The sequence below is a fragment of the Salvelinus namaycush genome, chromosome 23 (genome assembly GCF_016432855.1).
Source record: "Salvelinus namaycush isolate Seneca chromosome 23, SaNama_1.0, whole genome shotgun sequence".
Classification (NCBI taxonomy): Eukaryota; Metazoa; Chordata; class Actinopteri; order Salmoniformes; family Salmonidae; genus Salvelinus; species Salvelinus namaycush.
In genome coordinates, this window is record NC_052329.1 from 5,163,154 (window position 1) to 5,183,863 (window position 20,710).

Genomic DNA, 20,710 nt, shown 5'->3' on the forward strand with positions numbered 1-20,710 from the left:
CCTCCTTCTCTCTCCTCCTCCTTCCTCCTCCCCTCCTCCTCCTCCTCACTCCTCCTCCTCTTCCTCCCCCTCCTCCTTCTCTCTCCTCCCTCCTCCTTCCTCCTCCCCCTCCTCCTCCTTCCTTCCTCCCTCCTTCTCCCTCCTCCTTCTCCCTCTTCCCTCCTCCCGCTCCCTCCTCCTTCTCCCTCCTCCCTCCTCCTTCTCCCTCCTCCCGCTCCCTCCTCCTTCTCCCTCCTCCCCCTCTTCCTCCTCCTTCTCCTCCTCCTACCTTCTCCTCCTCCTCCTCCTCCTCCCTCCTCTTCCTCCTCCTTCCTCCTCCTCCCTCCTCCTCCTCCCTCCTCCCTCCTCCTCCTCCTCCTACCCAAACCAGTTATTTGACCACATCAGCATAGCTCTGTATAACTGATCTGGAACAGAACAGAAAGTAACAACAGTCAGTCAGTGTGTTGTTGAGATACTCCCTTATAACAAATCAAGGCCAACATAGCCATTTCAATCATACCAACTCCTTGTCACTCGCTGTCATGTCAAACACGTTTTTTGCGCCCCCTCTGGCTAGGGGCGGTGGAGGAGATCTTTGTGGGCTAAACTCAGCCTTGTATCAGGGTAGTAAGTTGGTGGTCTGTTGATATCCCTCTAGTGGTGTGGAGGCTATACTCGGCCTTGTCTCAGGGTAGTAAGTTGGTGGTCTGTTGTTATCCCTCTAGTGGTGTGGAGGCTTTGCTTTCGCATAAATTGGGTGGGGTTATATCTTGCCTGGTTGGCCCTGTCCGGGGGTATCGTTGGACGGTGCCACAGTGTCCCCTGACCCCCCCCCCTGTCTCAGTCTCCAGTATCTATGCTGCTATAGTCTATGTGCCGGGGGGTAGGGTCAGTCTGTTATCTCTGGTGTAATTCTCCTGTGTCCTGTGTGAATTTAAATATGCTCCCTCTATTTCTCCCTCCCTCCCTCTCTCCCTCTCCTCCCGGAGGACCTGAGCCCTAGGATCATGCCTCAGAACTACCTGGCTTGATGACTCCTGGCTGTTCCCAGTCCACCTGGTCGTGCTGCTGCTCCAGTTTCAACTGTTCTGCCTGCGGCTAGGGAAGCCTGACCTGGTCACCAGACGTGCTACCTTGTCCCGGACCTGCTGTTTTCGACTCTGTCTCTACTGCACCTGCTGTCTCTAACTCTGAATGATCGGCTATGAAAAGCCAACTGACATTTACTCCTGAGGTGCTGACCTGCTGGTCATCTTTGAACGTTTAAACATCTTGAAGAACAATCTGGCCTTAAATGGCCATGTACTATTATATTCTCCACCCGGCACAGCCAGAAGAGGACAGGACACCCCTCAGAGCCTGGTTCCTCTCTAGGTTTCTTCCTAGGTTTTGGCCTTTTCTAGGGAGTTTTTCCTAGGCACCGTGCTTCTACACCTGGATTGCTTGCTGTTTGGAGTTTTAGGCTGGGTTTCTGTATAGCACTTTGTGACATCTGCTGATGTAAAAAGGGCTTTAAATACATTTGATTGACAAAGACAGTACTGGAGTTGAAAAGAGCTGGGTCCAAACTAGGGCCAACATGTCTGCCACACGGGGACTTTAACTCAGAGAGCACCAGGTGTTTTCCTGACCAAGGAAAAACTACCTGGCCAGGGAAAACTAGGGCTGTAGTTAAAGCACGATCATCACCACAGTCCTCACCACAGGCCTCACCACAGTCCTCACCACAGGCCTCACCACAGGCATCACCACAGGCCTCACCACAGGCCTCACCACAGTCCTCACCACAGACCTCACCACAGACCTCACCACAGACCTCACCACAGACCTCACCACAGACCTCACCACAGACCTCACCACAGACCTCACCACAGACCTCACCACAGACCTCACCACAGACCTCACCACAGTCCTCACCACAGTCCTCACCACAGGCCTCACCACAGTCCTCACCACAGTCCTCACCACAGGCCTCACCACAGGCCTCACCACAGGCCTCACCACAGTCCTCACCACAGTCCTCACCACAGTCCTCACCATGCAAGCAGAAAGATGTAGTTTTTATGGACATGCTCATTGGCTTGTTGACGTCATTAAAATGTCATTAAAATGATTTCTGGACATACTACACTGTGCTTACAGCAACTGTGAAATTACAACATCCCTGATAAAGACAAAGTGAAAGTATGAGTGAACAACCTCATATCATGTCTGAACAAAGTTCTTTTTTACTGGAAAGACACAGATAGGTTAGTCATGGAGAGTGTGTGTTCTGAGGAGTGGAACGTACCTTAAGTCAGATATGACTGAAGGGCCTGATAGCAGATAACAACGTCTGACACTTGGTAATTTACAGAGAGAGAGAGAGAGCGGAGGGGGGAGAGAGAGACAGAGAGAGACATAGAGAGACCGAGAGGGGGGAGAGAGATTGAGAGGGGGAGAGAGAGGGAATTGGGGGCAGAGAGAGAGACAAAGAGAGACAGAGACAGAGAGGAGAGAGAGATTGAGAGAGGGCGATGAGGAGTGGGAGAGAAAGAACAAGAGAGAGAGAGGGCGAGGGAGAGGGAGGAGTAGAGGGAGAGAGGGAATAAGAGAATGAGAGAGAGAGAGAGAGAGGGGGAGAGTGAGAGAGAGGGGGAGAAAGAGAGAGAGGGGGAGAGAGAGAGAGAGAGAGAAGGGGAGAGTGAGAGAGAAGGGGAGAGGAAGATGAGGAGAGGGAGGCAGAGCGAGAGGGAGAGAGGGGGAGATGGAGGTTGACTTGTCTTTCCACTGAATCCCCGGAGTGAGATAAAAACTAGAGAATTCTCTGTTTACTTTTAAAGGAGTCAAGGGGTGTCACGAGTCAAGGGCTCCCAGCCTGTTATCAGTGTGTGTGTGTGTGTGTGTGTGTGTGTGTGTGTGTGTGTGTGTGTGTGTGTGTGTGTGTGTGTGTGTGTGTGTGTGTGTGTGTGTGTGTGTGTGTGTGTGTGTGTACGAGCGAGCGTGTGGTTGAGACAACACACAGAGAGGATGACAAAATGTGAGTAATTTAAGGCATGCAACAGTGAGGTGTTGGGTTGACTGACAGTGAGGTGTTGGGTTGACTGACAGTGACTTATACAGTGAGGTGTTGGGTTGACTGACAGTGACTTATACAGTGAGGTGTTGGGTTGACTGACAGTGACTTATACAGTGAGGTGTTGGGTTGACTGACAGTGACTTATACAGTGAGGTGTTGGGTTGACTGACAGTGACTTATACAGTGAGGTGTTGGGTTGACTGACAGTGACTTATACAGTGAGGTGTTGGGTTGACTGACAGTGATTTATACAGTGAGGTGTTGGGTTGACTGACAGTGAGGTGTTGGGTTGACTGACAGTGACTTATACAGTGAGGTGTTGGGTTGACTGACAGTGACTTATACAGTGAGGTGTTGGGTTGACTGACAGTGACTTATACAGTGAGGTGTTGGGTTGACTGACAGTGAGGTGTTGGGTTGACTGACAGTGACTTATACAGTGAGGTGTTGGGTTGACTGACAGTGACTTATACAGTGAGGTGTTGGGTTGACTGACAGTGACTTATACAGTGAGGTGTTGGGTTGACTGACAGTAACTTATACAGTGAGGTGTTGGGTTGACTGACAGTGACTTATACAGTGAGGTGTTGGGTTGACTGACAGTGACGTGTTGGGTTGACTGACAGTGACTTATACAGTGAGGTGTTGGGTTGACTGACAGTGAGGTGTTGGGTTGACTGACAGTGACTTATACAGTGAGGTGTTGGGTTGACTGACAGTGACTTATACAGTGAGGTGTTGGGTTGACTGACAGTGACTTATACAGTGAGGTGTTGGGTTGACTGACAGTGACTTATACAGTGAGGTGTTGGGTTGACTGACAGTGACTTATACAGTGAGGTGTTGGGTTGACTGACAGTGACTTATACAGTGAGGTGTTGGGTTGACTGACAGTGACTTATACAGTGAGTTGTTGGGTTGACTGACAGTGACTTATACAGTGAGGTGTTGGGTTGACTGACAGTGACTTATACAGTGAGGTGTTGGGTTGACTGACAGTGACTTACTTATACAGTGAGGTGTTGGGTTGACTGACAGTGACTTATACAGTGATGTGTTGGGTTGGTTGACAGTGACTTATACAGTGAGGTGTTGGGTTGACTGACAGTGACTTATACAGTGAGGTGTTGGGTTGACTGACAGTGACTTATACAGTGAGGTGTTGGGTTGACTGACAGTGACTTATACAGTGAGGTGTTGGGTTGGTTGACAGTGACTTATACAGTGAGGTGTTGGGTTGACTGACAGTGACTTATACAGTGAGGTGTTGGGTTGACTGACAGTGACTTATACAGTGAGGTGTTGGGTTGACTGACAGTGACTTATACAGAGTCCAACATGGCACCCTATTCCCTACATAGTGCACTACTTTTTACCAGGGCCCGTAGGAGTCTTGTCTAAAGTAGTGCACTATGAAGGGAATAGGGTGCCATTTGTTGACAAAACCTTATACTCTGACATGTAAACTCTCCTTACTCACTCTAAACTGACACCGTTATGATTCCTGATGCCTTTCTAGGGACACCCCTCAGAGCCTGGTTCCTCTCTAGGTTTCTTCCTAGGTTCTGGCCTTTCTAGGGAGTTTTTCCATAGCCACTGTGCTTCTACACCTGCATTGCTTGCTGTTTGGGGTTTTAGGCTGGGTTTCTGTACAGCACTTTGAAATATCAGCTGATGTAAGAAGGGCTTTATAAATTAATTTGATTTGATAAATCCACAGGAATAACTGTCTGTTCCTGTTCCTGGTATTTCCCGTTGTTGAAAGATTGACTTATTTTGAATAATTGTTTTCCGAACGGGAATGTTGTGTTAGTTTACCTACTGTGTTCACCTCGTCAGGGCTTCAACAGTAACTGACATTCATACCAATTATTCTATGAGATGACTCAGATTGTAAAAGAAGCCCTTTTCATAACACTGTGTGTTCTAGACTTCAACGTTCTACTGCCAGAGAATAAAGGTGAGGTTTCCAGTTCTCCCTGTCAGTGTGTCATGATAAGTAACGTGTTGGTTCTGGTTGGTTGCATACTGTAAGGATAAAACCCTTTAAGAGATGATCCTGTAGGGGAACACTCCCTTTCCTGGGAAAGTCATGAGACGACCAATAACGAAACTAACAACTAGCCTGTCCTGTTGGTACTGTAATGGTAAGCAGCATGTGCAGACTGGGCCTCAGTTCTAACAGCCCCAACAGTCCCAACAGTCCTGGGCCTCACCCCAACAGTTCCAACCCCAGGACTCAGCTCCAACCCCGGGACTCAGCTCCAACCCCGGGACTCAGCTCCAAACCCGGGACTCAGCTCCAACCCCGGGACTCAGCTCCAACCCCGGGACTCAGCTCCAACCCCGGGACTCAGCTCCAACCCCGGGACTCAGCTCCCACCCCAGGACTCAGTTCCAACCCTAGGCCTCAGCTCCAGCCCCAGGACTCAGCTCCAGCCCACGGACTTAGCTCTAACAGTTCCAGCCCCGGGACAGCTCCAACCCCAGGACACAGCTCCAACCCCGGGACTCAGCTCCAACCCCGGGACTCAGCTCCAACCCCAGGACTCAGCTCCAGCCCCAGGACTCAGCTCCAGCCCCGGGACTCAGCTCCAACCCCGGGACTCAGCTCCAACAGATCCAGCCCAGGGACTCAGCTCCAACCCCGGAACTCAGCTACAACCCTGGGACTCAGCTCCAACCCTGGGACTCAGCTCCAACCCTGTTACTCAGCTCCAACCCTGGGACTCAGCTCCAACAGTTCCAGCCCGGGACTCAGCTCCAACCCCGGAACTCAGCTACAACCCCGGGACTCAGCTACAACCCTGGGACTCAGCTCCAACCATGGGACTCAGCTACAGCCCCAGGACTCAGCTCCAACAGTTGGAACCCTGGGACTCAGCTCCAACCCCAGGACTCCGCTACAACCCTGGGACTCAGCTCCAACAGTTCCAGCCCCGGCACTCAGCTCCGGCCTCGGGACTCAGTTCCAATCGCTGGCCTCAGTTTCAACCCTGGGCCTCAGTTCCAACCCTGGGCCTCAGTTCCAACCCTGGGCCTCAATTCCAACCCCTGGCCTCAGTTCCAACCCCTGGCCTCAGTTCCAACAGTTCCAACCCCTGGCCTCAGTTCCAAACCTTGGCCTCAGTTCCAACCCTGGCCCTCAGCTCCAACAGTTCCAACCCCGGGACTCAGCTCCAACCCCGGGACTCAGCTCCAACCCCGGTACTCAGTTCCAACCCTAGGCCTCAGCTCCAACCCCAGGACTCAGCTCCAGCCCACGGACTTAGCTCCAACAGTTCCAGCCCCGGGACAGCTCCAACCCCAGGACTCAGCTCCAACCCTGGGACTCAGCTCCAACCCCGGACTCAGCTCCAACCCCAGGACTCAGCTCCAGCCCCAGGACTCAGCTCCAACCCCGGGACTCAGCTCCAACCCCGGGACTCAGCTCCAACCCCGGGACTCAGCTCCAACCCCGGGACTCAGCTCCAACCCCGGGACTCAGCTCCAACCCCGGGACTCAGCTCCAACCCCAGGACTCAGCTCCAACCCCAGGACTCAGCTCCAACCCCGGGACTCAGCTCCAGCCCACGGACTTAGCTCCAACAGTTCCAGCCCCGGGACAGCACCAACCCCAGGACTCAGCTCCAACCCCGGGACTCAGCTCCAACCCCGGGACTCAGCTCCAACCCCAGGACTCAGCTCCAGCCCCAGGACTCAGCTCCAACCCCGGGACTCAGCTCCAACAGATCCAGCCCAGGGACTCAGCTCCAACCCCGGAACTCAGCTACAACCCTGGGACTCAGCTCCAACCCTGGGACTCAGCTCCAACCCTGGGACTCAGCTCCAACAGTTCCAGCCCGGGACTCAGCTCCAACCCCGGAACTCAGCTACAACCACGGGACTCAGCTCCAACCCTGGGACTCAGCTCCAACCATGGGACTCAGCTACAGCCCCAGGACTCAGCTCCAACAGTTGGAACCCCGGGACTCAGCTCCAACCCAGGACTCCGCTACAACCCTGGGACTCAGCTCCAACAGTTCCAGCCCCGGCACTCAGCTCCGGCCTCGGGACTCAGTTCCAATCGCTGGCCTCAGTTTCAACCCTGGGCCTCAGTTCCAACCCTGGGCCTCAATTCCAACCCCTGGCCTCAGTTCCAACCCCTGGCCTCAGTTCCAACAGTTCCAACCCCTGGCCTCAGTTCCAAACCCTGGCCTCAGTTCCAACCCTGGCCCTCAGCTCCAACAGTTCCAACCCCGGGACTCAGCTCCAACCCCGGGACTCAGTTCCAATCCCTGGGCCTCAGTTCCAATCCTGGGCCTCAGTTCCAATCCTGGGCCTCAGTTCCAATCCTGGGCCTCAGTTCCAATCCCTGGGCCTCAGTTCCAATCCCTGGGCCTCAGTTCCAATCCCTGGGCCTCAGTTCCAATCCCTGGGCCTCAGTTCCAATCCCTGGGCCTCAGTTCCAATCCCTGGGCCTCAGTTCCAATCCCTGGGCCTCAGTTCCAACCCCGGGCCTCAGTTCCAACCCCGGGCCTCAGTTCCAACCCCGGGCCTCAGTTCCAATCCCGGGCCTCAGATCCAACCCTGGGCCTCAGTTCCAACCCTGGGCCTCAGTTCCAACCCTGGGCCTCAGTTCCAACCCTGGGCCTCAGTTCCAACCCTGGGCCTCAGTTCCAACCCTGGGCCTCAGTTCCAACCCTGGGCCTCAGTTCCAACCCTCTAGTACATGATGCTAGAATGTTCCCCTACACCCATCATAAAGTTTCTAACAGAGGTGCACATGTGAGCCATTTGCCTTGGATCCTCAGTCAGGAGAGTTAGAAGTAATTCTACATGATACACACATTTTCAAGCGGTTGCTACAACCTAACCTACAAGTGAAAGTTTAAAACATAGGTGCACATTTCGAGAGAGAAATTTGAATAATCAAGGTGACAGACAGTGACACATTCAATACTTCCTTGTACACTCTTGCCTGCATCTAGCTGTTCTAGGGTGTAATCATTAGTCCAAACAGTAGTTGCAACCAAAACAGACAAATTCAGGTAGGTCTATCCCTGTTTCGTTCCGTTTAAGAAACGTTTTCAACAGAAACGGACAAATGAATACGTCATGGCAGCCTCATACAAACAGCATCATCACTTTGCTCGTGGTATAATTCCTTCTCACATCTAGGGGTTCTCCTCTTCTTACCTTTTCCCCTCGCTTATGGACTTCAGCTGTCTGAGACCAGGCGAAGAAAACCTCTCCAAGCCAAACTTTAATACCATAACCGCTAACCGCTACACACAGCCTACATCATTGTCACCACATCAGCTAAACATCATAGTCAACTTACCTACTAGAACTAGCGCGTTAGTAAACCCCCGTACAATCACACAGTACAGTGTACAAGCAAGCTGTCTAACAGCTACACAGGTGGGCCTCAGTGGCAATACATTTATAAAACCGAATGCTTACCTTGACTTGGAAGAGTTCTAGTGTTGGATGGCCTTAGCCAGCTTGCTAACATACATAGCTGTCCTCTCTGTTTGAGCCAGGTGTTTGAGTAGGATAAATTAGCTAGCTAAGTAAGCAGGCTGCGTCACAACCGGCCGTGATTGTGAGTCCCATAGGGCGGCGCACAGTTGGCCCAGCGTCGTCCGGGTTTGGCCGGGGTAGGCCGTCATTGTAAATAAGAATTTGTTAACTGACTTGCCTAGTTAAATTAAGGTTACATTTTTTTTTTACGACATATAGCTAACTCTCTCCTGCTTCTCCTTGAAGAAATTAATTTCTTCAAAACTGTTCAACTATTGTCTTTCTGTCTCTTTGAGTCAACTACTCACAACATTTTATGCACTGCAGTGCTAGCTAGCTGTAGCTTATGCTTTCAGTACTAGATTCATTCTCTGGTCCTTTGATTGGGTGGACAACATGTCAGTTCCTGCTGCAAGAGCTCTGATAGGTTGGAGGACATCCCCCGGAAGTTGTCATAATTACTGTGTAAGTCTATGGAACCATGATCCTCCAAGGTTTTGTATTGAAGTCAATGTACTCAGAGGAGGACGGAAAATAGCTGTCCTCCGGCTACACCATGGAGCTACCCTAGTGGGTGCTGTTGAGGCTACTGTAGACCTTCATTGCAAAATAGTGTGTTTTAATCAGTTATTTGGCGACGTGATTATATTTAGTATAGTTTTATCTAAAAAGGATCACTTTTTTAGTGTTTCACTATTTTTATGAAATTCACTAAATAGGATGGTCCTCCCCTTCCTCCTCTGAGGAGCCTCCACTGGTATGTATGTGTGTGTGTGTGTGTGTGTGTGTGTGTGTGTGTGTGTGTGTGTGTGTGTGTGTGTGTGTGTGTGTGTGTGTGTGTGTGTGTGTGTGTGTGTGTGTGTGTGTGTGTGTGTGTGTGTCTCTGTGTGGTAACTCTACCCCCATGCTCCAGCTCCTTCATTCCCTTTATCCCCACGACAGACAGAGTTGAACGGACATGGCCTGTCGACACCAGAAGGTTTATCCATGTAGCTCACACAACAACGCTATTAGCACAGCAGGGTCATACGCAGATAACAGACATGAGGGACAGAGCTCGTGAACCGTGACAAGAAAAGGGTTCACTGGGGCTTAGTTTCAAATAAGGAAGTAATATCTAAACCACAATTAGTATACAGTAGGTTTCTCTGTTGCACTTACAGCGTCTATGGAGGCTATAGTACTTATTCATAGCTGTACATATTCTTATTCGTTCCTTTGCACTTGTGTGTATAAAGTAGTTGTTGTGAAATTGTTAAATTACTTGTTAGATATTACTGTACGGTCGGAACTAGAAGCACAAGCATTTCGCTACACTCGCATTAACATCTGTTAACCATGTGTATGTGACAAATTAAATTTGATTAGATTTGATTTGACATTGGTACAGTATAATGGGTTATAAGGGGAAATCCAATTAAACACTCACACTATGTTTGGTTCTATTCACCCAACAGCCTATTTTACAGTCCATTCGGAAAGTACTCAGACCCCTTGACTTTTTCCACATTTTGTTTACGTTACAGCCTTATTCTAAAATTGATTAAATAATTTTTTCACCTTCATCAATCTACACACAATACTCCAATAATGATAAAGCAAATACTGTTTTTCATAAATTCTTGCTAAGTATTCAGACACTTTGCTCAGTACCTTGTTGAAGCAGCTTTGACAGCGAATACAGCCTCGAGTCTTATTTGGGTATAACGTTTCAAGCTTGGCACACCTGTATTTGGGGAGTTTCTCCCATTCTTCTTTGCAGATCCTCTCAAGCTCTGTCAGGTTGGATAGGAAGCATCACTGCACAGCTATTTTCAGGTCTCTCCAGATATGTTAGAACGGGTTCAAGTCCGGGCTCTGGCTGGGCTACTCAAAAACAGTCAGAGACTTGTGCAGAAGCCACTCCTGCTTTCTTTTGGCTGTGTGCTTAGGGTCGTTGTCCTGTTGGAAGGTGAACGTTCGCCCCAGTCTGAGGTCCTGAGCACTCTGGAGCAGGTTTTTATCAAGTATCTATTTTGCTCCGTTCATCTTTCCCTCGATCCTTACTAGTCTCCCAGTCCCTGCCGCTGAAAAACATCTCCACAACATGATGCTGCCACCACCATGCTTCACCGTAGAGATGGTGCCAGGTTTCCTTCAGAAGTGACACTTTAGGTGCCTTTTGGCAAACTCCAAGCGGGCTGTCATGTGGCTTTTCCTGAGGAGAGGCTTCCGTCTGGCCACTCTACCATAAAGACCTGATTGGTGCAGAGATGATTGTCCTTCTGGAAGGTTCTCCCATCTCCACAGAGGAACGCTGGAGCTCTGTCAGAGTGACCATCGGGTTCTTGGTCACCTCCCTGACCAAGGCCCTTCTGCCCCGATTGCTCAGTTTGACTGGGCGGCCAGCTCTAGGAAGAGTCTTGGTGGTTCCAAACTTCTTCCATTTAAGAATGATGGAGGCCACTGTGTTCTTGTGGACCTTCAATGCTGCAGAAATATTTTGGTACCCTTCCCCAGATCTGTGCCTCGACACAATCCTGTCTCGGAGCTCTACAGACAATTCCTTCGACCTCATGGCTTGGTTTTTATTCTGACATGCACTGTCAACTGTGGGACCTTATATAGACAGGTGTGTGCCTTTTCAAATCATGTCCAATCAATTGAATTTACCACAGGTGTACACCAATCAAGTTGTAGAAACATCTTAAAGGATGATCAAGGCTAAACAGGAAGCACATGACTCTCATAGCAAAGGGTCTGAATACTTATGTAAATAAGGAATTACTGTTTTTTTTATTTCTAATAAATTTGCAAAAATTTGTAAACCTGATTTTGGTTTTGTCATAATGAGGTATTGTGTGTAGATTGATTAATTTAATCAATTTTATTAATAAGGCTGTAACGTAACAAAATGTGGAAAAGGAAACTGGTCTGAATGCTTTCTGAATGTACTGTTTATCCCTCAATAAAATACCACTTTATGTTTAGGGCACGCTATTCAATCCACATCATGGAAATTCTGCTTTAAAGAGTGAAATTTAAAGCCAATGTTCCCTCTTTAGCGGAGGGAATGGTGAACACTGCATATGTCGGTCCAATTGGAAATTACCTTTACATTTCTATTGCGTAATCTGTAACGGTTCAACTTTCCAGATTGACTAGAGCCCATGGTTCTAGTGTGGTGGTAATGGGGGAATCCAGTTCACACCATGGTTCTAGTGTGGTGGTAATGGGGGAATCCAGTTCACACCATGGTTCTGGTGTGGTGGTAATGGGGGAATCCAGTTCACACCATGGTTCTAGTGTGGTGGTAATGGGGGAATCCAGTTCACACCATGGTTCTAGTGTGGTGGTAATGGGGGAATCCAATTCACACCATGGTTCTGGTGTGGTGGTAATGGGGGAATCCAGTTCACACCATGGTTCTAGTGTAGTGGTAATGGGGGAATCCAGTTCACACCATGGTTCTGGTGTGGTGGTAATGGGGGAATCTAATTCACACCATGGTTCTGGTGTGGTGGTAATGGGGGAATCCAGTTCACACCATGGTTCTAGTGTGGTGGTAATGGGGGAATCCAGTTCACACCATGGTTCTGGTGTGGTGGTAATGGGGGAATCCAGTTCACACCATGGTTCTGGTGTGGTGGTAATGGGGGAATCCAGTTCACACCATGGTTCTAGTGTGGTGGTAATGGGGGAATCCAGTTCACACCATGGTTCTGGTGTGGTGGTAATGGGGGAATCCAGTTCACACCATGGTTCTGGTGTGGTGGTAATGGGGGAATCCAGTTCACACCATGGTTCTAGTGTGGTGGTAATGGGGGAATCCAGTTCACACCATGGTTCTAGTGTGGTGGTAATGGGGGAATCCAGTTCACACCATGGTTCTAGTGTGGTGGTAATGGGGGAATCCAGTTCACACCATGGTTCTGGTGTGGTGGTAATGGGGGAATCCAGTTCACACCATGGTTCTGGTGTGGTGGTAATGGGGGAATCCAGTTCACACCATGGTTCTGGTGTGGTGGTAATGGGGGAATCCAGTTCACACCATGGTTCTGGTGTGGTGGTAATGGGGGAATCCAGTTCACACCATGGTTCTGGTGTGGTGGTAATGGGGGAATCCAGTTCACACCATGGTTCTAGTGTGGTGGTAATGGGGGAATCCAGTTCACACCATGGTTCTAGTGTGGTGGTAATGGGGGAATCCAGTTCACACCATGGTTCTAGTGTGGTGGTAATGGGGGAATCCAGTTCACACCATGGTTCTGGTGTGGTGGTAATGGGGGAATCCAGTTCACACCATGGTTCTAGTGTGGTGGTAATGGGGGAATCCAGTTCACACCATGGTTCTAGTGTGGTGGTAATGGGGGAATCCAGTTCACACCATGGTTCTAGTGTGGTGGTAATGGGGGAATCTAATTCACACCATGGTTCTAGTGTGGTGGTAATGGGGGAATCTAATTCACACCATGGTTCTAGTGTGGTGGTAATGGGGGAATCCAGTTCACACCATGGTTCTGGTGTGGTGGTAATGGGGGAATCCAGTTCACACCATGGTTCTAGTGTGGTGGTAATGGGGGAATCCAGTTCACACCATGGTTCTGGTGTGGTGGTAATGGGGGAATCCAGTTCACACCATGGTTCTGGTGTGGTGGTAATGGGGGAATCCAGTTCACACCATGGTTCTGGTGTGGTGGTAATGGGGGAATCTAATTCACACCATGGTTCTGGTGTGGTGGTAATGGGGGAATCTAATTCACACCATGGTTCTGGTGTGGTGGTAATGGGGAATCCAGTTCACACCATGGTTCTGGTGTGGTGGTAATGGGGGAATCCAGTTCACACCATGGTTCTGGTGTGGTGGTAATGGGGGAATCCAGTTCACACCATGGTTCTGGTGTGGTGGTAATGGGGGAATCCAGTTCACACCATGGTTCTGGTGTGGTGGTAATGGGGGAATCCAGTTCACACCATGGTTCTGGTGTGGTGGTAATGGGGGAATCTAATTCACACCATGGTTCTGGTGTGGTGGTAATGGGGGAATCCAGTTCACACCATGGTTCTAGTGTGGTGGTAATGGGGGAATCCAGTTCACACCATGGTTCTGGTGTGGTGGTAATGGGGGAATCCAGTTCACACCATGGTTCTGGTGTGGTGGTAATGGGGGAATCCAGTTCACACCATGGTTCTGGTGTGGTGGTAATGGGGGAATCCAGTTCACACCATGGTTCTAGTGTGGTGGTAATGGGGGAATCCAGTTCACACCATGGTTCTGGTGTGGTGGTAATGGGGGAATCCAGTTCACACCATGGTTCTAGTGTGGTGGTAATGGGGGAATCCAGTTCACACCATGGTTCTGGTGTGGTGGTAATGGGGGAATCCAGTTCACACCATGGTTCTGGTGTGGTGGTAATGGGGGAATCCAGTTCACACCATGGTTCTGGTGTGGTGGTAATGGGGGAATCCAGTTCACACCATGGTTCTAGTGTGGTGGTAATGGGGGAATCCAGTTCACACCATGGTTCTGGTGTGGTGGTAATGGGGGAATCCAGTTCACACCATGGTTCTGGTGTGGTGGTAATGGGGGAATCCAGTTCACACCATGGTTCTAGTGTGGTGGTAATGGGGGAATCCAGTTCACACCATGGTTCTAGTGTGGTGGTAATGGGGGAATCCAGTTCACACCATGGTTCTGGTGTGGTGGTAATGGGGGAATCCAGTTCACACCATGGTTCTAGTGTGGTGGTAATGGGGGAATCCAGTTCACACCATGGTTCTAGTGTGGTGGTAATGGGGGAATCCAGTTCACACCATGGTTCTAGTGTGGTGGTAATGGGGGAATCTAATTCACACCATGGTTCTAGTGTGGTGGTAATGGGGGAATCTAATTCACACCATGGTTCTAGTGTGGTGGTAATGGGGGAATCCAGTTCACACCATGGTTCTGGTGTGGTGGTAATGGGGGAATCCAGTTCACACCATGGTTCTAGTGTGGTGGTAATGGGGGAATCCAGTTCACACCATGGTTCTGGTGTGGTGGTAATGGGGGAATCCAGTTCACACCATGGTTCTGGTGTGGTGGTAATGGGGGAATCCAGTTCACACCATGGTTCTGGTGTGGTGGTAATGGGGGAATCTAATTCACACCATGGTTCTGGTGTGGTGGTAATGGGGGAATCTAATTCACACCATGGTTCTGGTGTGGTGGTAATGGGGGAATCCAGTTCACACCATGGTTCTAGTGTGGTGGTAATGGGGGAATCCAGTTCACACCATGGTTCTGGTGTGGTGGTAATGGGGAATCCAGTTCACACCATGGTTCTGGTGTGGTGGTAATGGGGGAATCCAGTTCACACCATGGTTCTGGTGTGGTGGTAATGGGGGAATCCAGTTCACACCATGGTTCTGGTGTGGTGGTAATGGGGGAATCCAGTTCACACCATGGTTCTAGTGTGGTGGTAATGGGGGAATCCAGTTCACACCATGGTTCTAGTGTGGTGGTAATGGGGGAATCCAGTTCACACCATGGTTCTGGTGTGGTGGTAATGGGGGAATCCAGTTCACACCATGGTTCTGGTGTGGTGGTAATGGGGGAATCCAGTTCACACCATGGTTCTGGTGTGGTGGTAATGGGGGAATCCAGTTCACACCATGGTTCTGGTGTGGTGGTAATGGGGGAATCCAGTTCACACCATGGTTCTAGTGTGGTGGTAATGGGGGAATCCAGTTCACACCATGGTTCTGGTTCCAAATAAACTTAAGTATCAAAAGTAAAAGTATAAATCAATTAAAATTCCTGATATTAAGCTAACCAGACAGCACTATTTTCTTGTTTTTAAAATTGATGGAAAGCCAGGGGCAGACTCAGACATCATATACATGTATGTTTAGTGAGTCCGCCAGATCAGAGGCAGAAGGGATGCCCATGTGCTGTCTTGATTAAGTGCGTTAATTTGACCAGTTTCCTGTCCTGTCAAAGCATTCAAAATGTAACGAGTACTGTTGGGTGTCAGGTTAAATGTATGGAGTAAAAAGTACATTATTTTCATCAGGAATGTAGTGAAGTAAAAGTAAAATTTATAAATAGTAAAGTAAAGTACAGATACCCCTAATAGAACTACTTAAGTAGTACTTTAAAGTATTTTTTTTTACATAAGTACTTTACACCACTGCCAATATAATACCACCTCTCTAAATCAAATCAAATTTTACTGGTCACATACACATATTTAGTAGATAGCCAAATGCAATACCACCTCTCAAGTACTCCTGTCTTAGACTAGAGAGAAACTTTCTCTGAGTCTGAACTGTACCGAAGATACGAGGGAACATACTGTCCAGTAGTTTCAACACACACATTCCCGTTGCTCTGAATCTGACACTGGAAATACTGATGAACAACAGCATCTTGACCCGAAGCGTCTTACTAACCCCTTAACCCTCGTTTGCACATCCTTCCACAGTGCAAACGTTAGAATCTGACACGAAGCCAACTGATAAACAGCTGCCTGACTATAACCCTCCGAACACTCTAAGGGTGTGTACCAAATAGCAGCCTGTTCTATATACTGTATACACCACCCAATGGGCCCTGGTCAAAAGTACTGCACTATATAGGGAATAGGGGGAATTTGAAATGCTTGTGTTTCTAGCTCCAACAGTACAGTAATACATAATGCTTGTGTTTCTAGCTCCAACAGTACAGTAATATATAATGCTTGTGTTTCTAGCTCCAACAGTACAGTAATACATAATGCTTGTGTTTCTAGCTCCAACAGTACAGTAATACATAATGCTTGTGTTTCTAGCTCCAACAGTGCAGTAATATATAATGCTTGTGTTTCTAGCTCCAACAGTGCAGTAATATATAATGCTTGTGTTTCTGGCTCCAACAGTACAGTAATATATAATGCTTGTCTTTCTAGCTCCAACAGTAATATATAATGCTTGTGTTTCTAGCTCCAACAGTACAGTAATACATAATGCTTGTGTTTCTAGCTCCAACAGTAATACATAATGCTTGTGTTTCTAGCTCCAACAGTACAGTAATATATAATGCTTGTGTTTCTAGCTCCAACAGTACAGTAATATATAATGCTTGTGTTTCTAGCTCCAACAGTAATACATAATGCTTGTGTTTCTAGCTCCAACAGTACAGTAATATATAATGCTTGTGTTTCTAGCTCCAACAGTACAGTAATATATAATGCTTGTGTTTCTAGCTCCAACAGTACAGTAATATATAATGCTTGTGTTTCTAGCTCCAACAGTACAGTAATACATAATGCTTGTGCTTCTCGCTCCAACAGTACAGTAATATATAATGCTTGTGTTTCTAGCTCCAACAGTACAGTAATACATAATGCTTGTGTTTCTAGCTCCAACAGTACAGTAATATATAATGCTTGTGTTTCTAGCTCCAACAGTACAGTAATATATAATGCTTGTGTTTCTAGCTCCAACAGTACAGTAATACCTAATGCTTGTGTTTCTAGCTCCAACAGTACAGTAATATATAATGCTTGTGTTTCTAGCTCCAACAGTACAGTAATATATAATGCTTGTGTTTCTAGCTCCAACAGTACAGTAATATATAATGCTTGTGTTTCTAGCTCCAACAGTACAGTAATATATAATGCTTGTGTTTCTAGCTCCAACAGTACAGTAATACATAATGCTTGTGTTTCTAGCTCCAACAATACAGTAATATATAATGCTTGTGGTCCTAGCTCCAACAGTAATACATAATGCTTGTGTTTCTAGCTCCAACAGTACAGTAATATATAATGCTTGTGTTTCTAGCTCCAACAGTACAGTAATATATAATGCTTGTGTTTCTAGCTCCAACAGTACAGTAATACATAATGCTTGTGTTTCTAGCTCCAACAGTACAGTAATATATAATGCTTGTGTTTCTAGCTCCAACAGTACAGTAATACCTAATGCTGGTGTTTATAGCTCCAACAGTACAGTAATACATAATGCTTGTGTTTCTAGCTCCAACAGTACAGTAATATATAATGCTTGTGTTTCTAGCTCCAACAGTACAGTAATACATAATGCTTGTGTTTCTAGCTCCAACAGTACAGTAATACATAATGCTTGTGTTTATAGCTCCAACAGTACAGTAATATATAATGGTTGTGTTTCTAGCTCCAACAGTAATACATAATGCTTGTGTTTCTAGCTCCAACAGTACAGTAATACATAATGCTTGTGTTTCTAGCTCCAACAGTACAGTAATATATAATGCTTGTGTTCCTAGCTCCAACAGTAATACATAATGCTTGTGTTTCTAGCTCCAACAGTACAGTAATATATAATGCTTGTGTTTCTAGCTCCAACAGTACAGTAATATATAATGCTTGTGTTTCTAGCTCCAACAGTACAGTAATATATAATGCTTGTGTTTCTAGCTCCAACAGTACAGTAATACATAATGCTTGTGTTTCTAGCTCCAACAGTACAGTAATATATAATGCTTGTGTTTCTAGCTCCAACAGTACAGTAATACATAATGCTTGTGTTTCTAGCTCCAACAGTACAGTAATATATAATGCTTGTGTTTCTAGCTCCAACAGTACAGTAATATATAATGCTTGTGTTGCTAGCTCCAACAGTAATACATAATGCTTGTGTTTCTAGCTCCAACAGTACAGTAATATATAATGCTTGTGTTTCTAGCTCCAACAGTACAGTAATATATAATGCTTGTATTTCTAGCTCCAACAGTACAGTAATATATAATGCTTGTGTTCCTAGCTCCAACAGTAATACATAATGCTTGTGTTTCTAGCTCCAACAGTACAGTAATATATAATGCTTGTGTTTCTTGCTCCAACAGTACAGTAATACATAATGCTTGTGTTCCTAGCTCCAACAGTAATACATAATGCTTGTGTTTCTAGCTCCAACAGTACAGTAATACATAATGCTTGTGTTTCTAGCTCCAACAGTACAGCAATATATAATGCTTGTGTTTCTGGCTCCAACAGTACAGTAATATATAATGCTTGTGTTTCTAGCTCCAACAGTACAGTAATACAGAATGCTTGTGTTTCTAGCTCCAACAGTACAGTAATATATAATGCTTGTGTTTCTAGCTCCAACAGTACAGTAATACCTAATGCTTGTGTTTCTAGCTCCAACAGTACAGTAATATATAATGCTTGTGTTTCTAGCTCCAACAGTACAGTAATACATAATGCTTGTGTTTCTAGCTCCAACAGTACAGTAATATATAATGCTTGTGTTTCTAGCTCCAACAGTACAGTAATATATAATGCTTGTGTTTCTAGCTCCAACAGTACAGTAATACATAATGCTTGTGTTTCTAGCTCCAACAGTACAGTAATATATAATGCTTGTGTTCCTAGCTCCAACAGTAATACATAATGCTTGTGTTTCTAGCTCCAACAGTACAGTAATATATAATGCTTGTGTTTCTAGCTCCAACAGTACAGTAATATATAATGCTTGTGTTTCTTGCTCCAACAGTACAGTAATACATAATGCTTGTGTTTCTAGCTCCAACAGTACAGTAATATATAATGCTTGTGTTTCTAGCTCCAACAGTACAGTAATACATAATGCTTGTGTTTCTAGCTCCAACAGTACAGTAATACCTAGCAATACAATATAACAATACGCACATAATCCAGATTTTTTTCCAATTTTTAAACATGTCAAGGTCTGAGTAGAGCCACTGCAAAGGTTGTCAAGTCAAGTTAGTTAACTATTCATTCTGAACTTTACTTCCACTCAGATACACATTCAGATTCAGCTGCCTTTCACCATGCCTGGACCAGGCCTGTAATTCAGAGTAGGGGGGCTGATCTAGGATCAGATCCCCTTAATCATAAGGATCTGAAAGAATAGCACTCCTACTCTGAGACTCCTACTGGGCCCTGGAGTCTCCAGTATTGTGACAGCAGGATATGAACAAATATGATTTACTGTCTCAACCGCCAACAATAATAATAATAATAATCCCATACACCCCGGGAAAAAATAAATAAAATATGAAATGACAGAGTTAATCTTTAATCCTCAGAGTTAATCTTTAATCCTCCATGCATACCTTATTTAGCCACTGTGAAGAGTGGCTAAATACACACACACACACACACACACACACACACACACACACACACACACACACACACACACACACACACACACACACACACACACACACACACACACACAGTACTATAAATCCCACTCAATCCAAAACCACAGGAATGTTGTGTTGTCAGCCAGCTACTATGTGTACGATAGGTTTCCAGGAAAGAGAGACGGGGCCAATTGAGACGAGACAAGACGAGGTGGGACCAGATGTGACCAGATCTGAGAAATTAGGTTTTACACTAAGACAGGGCTAACTGAGACGAGACAAGACGAGGTGGGGCCAGATGTAACCAGATCTGAGAAGAGAGGTTTTACAGTAAGACGGGGCTAACTGAGACGAGGTGGGGCCAGATGTGACTAGATCTGAGAAAAGATGTTTTACAGTAAGACGGGGCTAACTGAGACGAGACAAGGTGAGGCCAGATGTGACTAGATCTGAGAAGAGAGGTTTTACAGTAAGACGGGGCTAACTGAGACGAGACAAGGTGAGGCCAGATGTGACTAGATCTGAGAAGAGAGGTTTTACAGTAAGACGGGGCTAACTGAGACGAGACAAGGTGAGGCCAGATGTGACTAGATCTGAGAAGAGAGGTTTTACAGTAAGACGGGGCTAACTGAGACGAGACAAGGTGAGGCCAGATGTGACTAGATCTGAGAAGAGAGGTTTTACAGTAAGACGGGGCTAACTGAGACGAGACAAGGTGAGGCCAGATGTGACTAGATCTGAGAAGAGAGGTTTTACAGTAAGACGGGGCTAACTGAGACGAGACAAGGTGAGGCCAGATGTGACTAGATCTGAGAAGAGAGGTTTTACAGTAAGACGGGGCTAACTGAGATGAGACAAGGTGGGGCCAGATGTGACTAGATCTGAGAAGAGAGGTTTTACAGTAAGACGGGGCTAACTGAGATGAGACAAGGTGGGGCCAGATGTGACTAGATCTGAGAAGAGAGGTTTTACAGTAAGATGGGGCTAACAGACGAGACAAGGTGAGGCCAGATGTGACTAGATCTGAGAAGAGAGGTTTTACAGTAAGTGCTACAGTTGGAAGCTGT